Below are 7,176 nucleotides of genomic sequence, written 5' to 3' on the forward strand. Positions count from 1 at the left end.
GATTCATGGGGTTGCAAAGAGTCGGACACGACTGAGTGACTGAACTGAACTGAACTGAACTGAATGAATAGTATGAAAAGGCCAAAACATAGGACAGTGAAAGGTGAACTCCCAGGTCGGTAGGTGCCCAATATGCTACTGGAGATCATCAGAGAAATAACCCTAGAAGGAATGAAGAGATGGAGTCAAAGCAAAATCAACACCCAGTTGTGAATGTGACCGGTGATGGAAGTAAAGTCCAATGCTGTAAAGAGCAGTATTGCATAGGAACCTGGAATGTTAGGTCCATGACAAGGCAAACTGGAAGTGGTCAAACAGGAGATGGCAAGAGTGAACGTCGACATTTTAGGAATCAGTGAACGAAAATGGACTGCAATGGGTGAATTTAACTCAGATGAGCATTTTATCTACTACTGTGGGCAAGAATCCCTTATAAGAAATGGATTATCCATCATAGTCAACAAAAGAGTCTGAAATGCAGTACTTGGATGCAATCTCAAAAACGACAGAATGATCTCTGTTTGTTTCCAAGGCAAGCCATTCAATATCACAGTAATCCAAGTCTATGCCCTGACCAGTATGCTGAAGAAGCTGAAGCTGAACAGTTCTATGAAGACCTACAAGGCTTTCTAGAACTAACACCCAAAAAAGATGTCTTTTTCATTATATGGGACTGGAATGCAAAAGTAGGAAGTCAAGAAATACCTGGAGAAATGGGCAAATTTGGCTTTGGAGTACAGAATGAAGCAGGCCAAAGGCTAACAGAATTTTGCCAAGAGAATACACTGGTCATAACAAATACCCTCTTCCAACAACACAAGAGAAGACCCTACACATGGATATCACCAGATGGTCAATACTGAAATAAAATTGATTATATTTCTTGCAGCCAAAGATGGACAAGCTCTATAGAGTCAGCAAAAACTGGGAGCTGACTGTGGCTCATATCATGAACTCCTTATTGCTAAATTCAGACTTAAACTGAAGAAAGTAGACCATTCAGATATGACCTAAATCAAATCCCTTATGACTGTACAGTGGAAGTGACAAATAGATTCAAGGGATTAGATCTGATACACAGAGTGCCTGAAGAACTATGGACATAGGTTTGTGACATTGTACAGGAGGCAGTGATCAAGACCATCCCCAGGAGAAAGAAATGCAAAAAGGCAGACAGGGTGTCTGAGGAGGCCTTACAAACACCTATGAAGAGAAGAGAGGCTAAAGGCAAAGGAGAAAAGGAAAGATATACCTATTTCAACGCAGGTTTCCAAAGAATAGCAAGGAGACATAGAAAGCCTTCCTCAGCGATCAATGCGAAGAAATAGAGGAAAATAACAGAATAGAAAATTAGAGATATCTTCAAGAAAATTAGAGATACCAAGGGAGCATTTCATGCAAAGATGGGCACAATAAAGGACAGAAATGGTATGGACCTAACAGAAGCAGAAGATATTAAGAACAGGTGGCAATAATACACAGAAAAACTATACAACAAAGATATTCATGACCCAGATGACTATTATGATGTGGTCACTCACCTAGAGCCAGACATCCTGGAATGTGAAGTTAAGCAGGCCTTAGGAAGCAGCACTGTGAACAAAGCTAGTGGAGGTGATGGAATTCTAGTTGAGCTATTTGAAATCCTGAAAGATGATGCTGTGAAAGTGCTGCACTCAATATGCCAGCAAATTTGGAAAACTTGTCAGTGGCCACAGGGCTGGAAAAGGTCAGTTTTCATTCCAATCCCAAAGAAAGGCAATGCCAAAGAATGCTCAAACTACCACACAATTGCACTCATCTCACACGCTAGCAAAGTAATGCTCTAAATTCTCCAAGCCAAGCTTCAACAGTACGTGAACTGTGAACTTCCAGATGTTCAAGCTGGATTTAGAAAAGACAGAGGAACCAGAGATCAAATTGCCAACATCCACTGGGTCATCGAAAAAGCAAGAGAGTTCCAGAAAAACATGTACTTCTGCTTTATTGACTTTGCCAAAGCCTTTGACTGTGTGGATCACAACAAACTGTGGAAAATTCTTCAAGAGATGGGAATACCAACCAGCTGAACTGCCTCCTGAGAAATCTGTATGCAGGTCAAGAAGCAACAGTTAGAACTGGACATAGAACAACAGACTGGTTGAAATTGGGAAAGGAGTATGTCAAGACTGTATAATGTCACCCTGCTTATTTAACATACATGCAGAGTACATCATGAGAAATGCTGGGCTGGTTGAAGCACAAGCTGGAATCAAGATTGCTGGAAGAAATATCAATAACCTCAGATATGCAGACACCACCACCATTATGGCAGAAAGTGAAGAAGAACTAAAGAGCCTCTTGATGAAAGTGAAACAGGAGAGTGATAAAGTTGGCTTAAAACTCAGCATTCAGAAAGATAAGATCATGGCATCTGGTCCCCTTACTTCATGATAAATAGATGGAGAAACAATGGAAACACAAGTTATTTTTTAGAGTTCCAAAATCACCACAGACGGTGGCTGCAGCCATGAAATTAAAAGATGCTTGCCCCTTGGATGAAAAGTTATGAACAACCTAGTTCATATGCTAACCTAGTTAGCATATTAAAAAGCAGAGACATTACTTTGCCAACAAAGGTCCTTCTAGTCAAAGCTATGGTTTTTCCAGTAGTCATGTATGGATGTGAGAGTTGGACTATGAGGACCTGAGCACCAAAGAATTGATGGTTTTGCACTGTGATGTTGGGGAAGACTCTTAAGAATCCCTTGGACAGCAAGGAGATCCAATCAGTCCATCCTAAAGGAAATCAGTCCTGAATATTCATTGGAAGGACTGATGCTGAAGCTGAAACTCCAGTACTTTGGCTACCTAATGTGAAGAACTGACTCATTTGAAAAGACCCTGATGCTGGGAAAGGATTGAAGGCAGGAGGAGAAGGGGATGAGAGAGGATGAGATAGTTGGATGGCATCACCGACTCAATGGACATGAGCTTTAGTAAACTCTGGGAGTTGGTGATGACAACAGAAGCCTGGCGTGCTGCAGTCCATAGGGTTGCAGAGAGTCGGACACGACTGAGCAACTAAACTGAACTGAATGAATAATGATGTTGAGTACTTTTTCATGAATCCTTTGGGCATTCACATGTGTTGTTTGGAAAGATGTCTAGTTGAGTCCTTTGCCAATTTTTAATAGAATTATTATTATTTTTTGGTTTAGTTATATGAGTTCTTTATATATTTTTGATATGAATCACTTATTAGATCCATGGTTTGCAAACATCCAACATTGCTGTATGATGTATATTCCTCATTATACAGGATTTTTCATTTTATTAATGGTTTCTTTTGCTATGCTAAATATTAAAAAGATGATGTCATCTCACTTATTTATTTTTGATTTGTGCTTGTGCTTTTGGTTTAATATCCAAAAAATTATCACCAAGGCCCATGTCAAGGAGATTTACCCCCATGTTTTCTTCTAGGAATTGTGTGGTTTCTTGTGTTATATTTAAGTTTTAATCAATTTTGATTTAATTCTTATGAGTCAGTTCAGTTCAGTTCAGTCACTCAGTCGTGTCCGTCTCTTTGCGACCCCATGAATCGCAGCACGCCAGGCCTCCCTGTCCATCACCAACTCCCGAAGTTCACTCAAACTCAAGTCCATCAAGTTGGTGATGCCATCCAGCCATCTCATCCTCTGTCATCCCCTTCTCCTCCTGCCCCCAATCCCTCCCAGCATCGGGGTCTTTTCCAATGAGTCAACTCTTTGCATGAGGTGGCCAAAGTACTGGAGTTTCAGCTTCAGCATCAGTCCTTCCAATGAACACCCAGGACTGGTCTCCTTTAGGATGGACAGGTTGGACATCCTTGCAGTCCAAGGGGCTCTCAAGGGTCTTCTCCAACACCACAGTTCAAAAGCATCAATTCTTCGGTGCTCAGCTTTCTTCACAGTCTCACATCCATACAGGACCACTGGAAAGAGCATAGCCTTGACTAGATGGACCTTTGTTGGCGAAGTAATGTCTCTGCTTTTGAATATGCTATCTAGGTTGGTCATAACTTTCCTTCCAAGGAGTAAGCGTCTTTTAATTTCATGGCTGCAATCACCATCTGCAGTGATTTTGGTGCCCCCCAAAATAAAGTCTGACACTGTTTTCACTGTTTCCCCATCTATCTGCCATGAAATGATGGGACCAGATGCCATGATCTTAGTTTTCCGAATGTTGAGCTTTAAGCCAACTTTTTCACTCTGCTCTTTCACTTTCATCAAGAGGCTTTTAAGTTCCTCTTCACTTTCTGCCATAAGGGTGGTGTCATCTGCATATCTGAGGTTATTGATATTTCTCCTGGCAATCTTGATTCCAGTTTGTGCTTCCTCCAGCCCAGCGTTTCTTATGATGTACTCTGCATAGAAGTTACATAAGCAGAGTGACAATATACAGCCTTGATGTACTCCTTTTCCTATTTGGAACCAGTCTGTTGTTCCATGTCCAGTTCTGACTGTTGCTTCCTGACCTGCATATAGGTTTCTCAAGAGGCAGGTCAGGTGGTCTGGTATTCCCATCTCTTTCAGAATTTTCTACAATTTATTGTGATCCACACAGTCAAAAGCTTTGGCATAGTCAATAAAGCAGAAATAGATGTTTTTCTGGAACTCTCCTGCTTTTTTTTGATGATCCAGCAGATGTTGGCAATTTGATCTCTGGTTTCTCTGCCTTTTCTAAAACCAGCTTGAACATCAGGAAGTTCATGGTTCACATATTGCTGAAGCCTGGCTTGGAGAATTTTGAGCATTTCTTTGCTAGCGTGTGAGATGAGTGCAATTGTGTGGTAGTTTGAGCATTCTTTGGCATTGCCTTTCTTTGGGATTGGAATGAAAACTGACCTTTTCCAGTCCTGTGGCCACTGCTGAGTGTTCCAAATTTGTTGGCATATTGAGTGCAGCACTTTCACAGCATCATCTTTCAGTATTTGAAATAGTTCAACTGGAATTCCATCACCTCCACTAGCTTTGTTTGTAGTTATGCTTTCTAAGGCCCACTTGACTTCACATTCCAGGATGTCTGGCTCTAGGTGAGTGATCACACCATCGTGATTATCTTGGTCATGAAGATCTTTTTTGTATAATTCTTCTATGTATTCTTGCCACCTCTTCTTAATATCTTCTCCTTCTGTTAGGTTCATACCATTTCTGTCCTTTATTGAGCCCATCTTTGCATGAAATATTCCCTTGGTATCTCTAATATTCTTGGAGAGATCTCTTGTCTTTCCCATTCTGTTTTCTTATATTTCTTTGCATTGATCACTGAGGAAGCCTTTCTTATCTCTTCTTGCTATTCTGTGGAACTCTGCATTCAGATGTTTATATCTTTCCTTTTCTCCTTTGCTTTTCGCTTCTCTTCTTTTCACAGCTATTTGTAAGGCCTCCCCAGACAGCCATTTTGCTTTTTTGCATTTCTTTTCCATGGGGATGTTCTTGATCCCTGTCTCCTGTACAATGTCACAAACCTCTGTCCATAGTTCACCACACACTCTTTTTATCATTTATTTGTGCCTTTTTAAATTTCTTTATCAGTGTCTTGTGGTTTTCAGTGTAAAGATCTTATACCTCCTTGCTTAAATTTATTCCCAACTATTTTACCTTTTTGATGCTATTGTAAATAGGGTTGCTTAATTTTTTCATATAATTTGCTGTTAGGGTACCAAAACAATATTAGTTTTTATATATTGATTTTATATCCTGCAGTTTATTCATTTTATTAGTTCTAACAGATTTTTGGTATATATAGAAAACAGAATTTTCTATGTATAAAATGGTGTCATCTGTGAATAAAGCCAGTTTTATTTCCTTTTCAATTCTGACGACTTCTGGTTCTTTTTCTTGCCTGATTTTTTGGCTAGGACTTTCAGTACTCTGTTAAATAGAAGTGGTTAGAGTGAGAACTCTTGTCTTATTCCTGATCTTAGAGAAAAAGCTTTCAGCGTTTCCCCATTAAGTACAACTTAGCTATGGGCTTGTCATATGTGGCCTTTATTAAGTTGAAATATATTCCTTCTATACCTAATTGGCTTAATTTTATCATGAATGGATGTTGAATTTTGTCAGTTTTTTAAAATGCTTATGTTGATATGATCTCTCTTTTTTCATTCTGTTAATGTGATACATCACATTGATTGATTTGAGTATTTGAAACACCCTTGCATCAAAGGGATAAATTCCAATTCATCATGGTAAATGATCCTTTTTTTAAAAATTTTATTTTATTTTTAAACTTTACAATATTGTATTGGTTCTGCCATATATCAAAATGAATCCGCCACAGGTGTACATGTGTTCCCCATCATGAACCCTCCTCCCTCCTCCTTCCCCATACCCTCCATCTGGTATGCACCAGCCCCAAGCATCCAGTATCGTGCATCGAACCTGGACTGGCGACTCATTTCATATATGATATTATACCTATTTCAATGCCATTCTCCCAAATCTTCTCACCCTCTCCCTCTCCCACAGAGTCCAAAAGACTGTTCTATACATCAGTGTCTCTTTTGCTGTCTCGTATACAGGGTTATTGTTACCATCTTTCTAAATTCCATATATATGCGTTAGTATGCTGTATTGGTGTTTTTCTTTCTGGCTTACTTCACTCTGTATAATAGGCTCCAGTTTCATCCACCTCATTAGAACTGATTCAAATGTATTCTTTTTAATGGCTGAGTAATACTCCATTGTGTATATGTACCACAGCTTTCTTATCCATTCATCTGCTGATGGGCATCTAGGTTGCTTCCATGTCCTGGCTATTATAAACAGTGCTGCAATGAACATTGGGGTACATGTGTCTCTTTCCCTTCTAGTTTCCTCGGTGTGTATGCCCAGCAGTGGGATTGCTGGATCATAAGGCAGTTCTATTTCCAGTTTTTTAAGGAATCTCCACACTGTTCTCCATAGTGGCTGTACTAGTTTGCATTCCCACCAACAGTATAAGAAGGTTCCCTTTTCTCCACACCCTCTCCAGCATTTATTATTTGTAGACTTTTGGATTGCAGCCATTCTGACTGGTGTGAAATGGTACCTCATAGTGGTTTTGATTTGCATTTCTCTGATAATGAGTGATGTTGAGCATCTTTTCATGTGTTTGTTAGCCATCTGTATGTCTTCTTTGGAGAAATGTCTATTTAGTTCTTTGGGCCAT

This window comes from Bison bison, unplaced genomic scaffold (assembly GCF_000754665.1).
Source record: "Bison bison bison isolate TAMUID 2011002044 unplaced genomic scaffold, Bison_UMD1.0 scf7180017864384, whole genome shotgun sequence".
Classification (NCBI taxonomy): domain Eukaryota; kingdom Metazoa; phylum Chordata; class Mammalia; order Artiodactyla; family Bovidae; genus Bison; species Bison bison.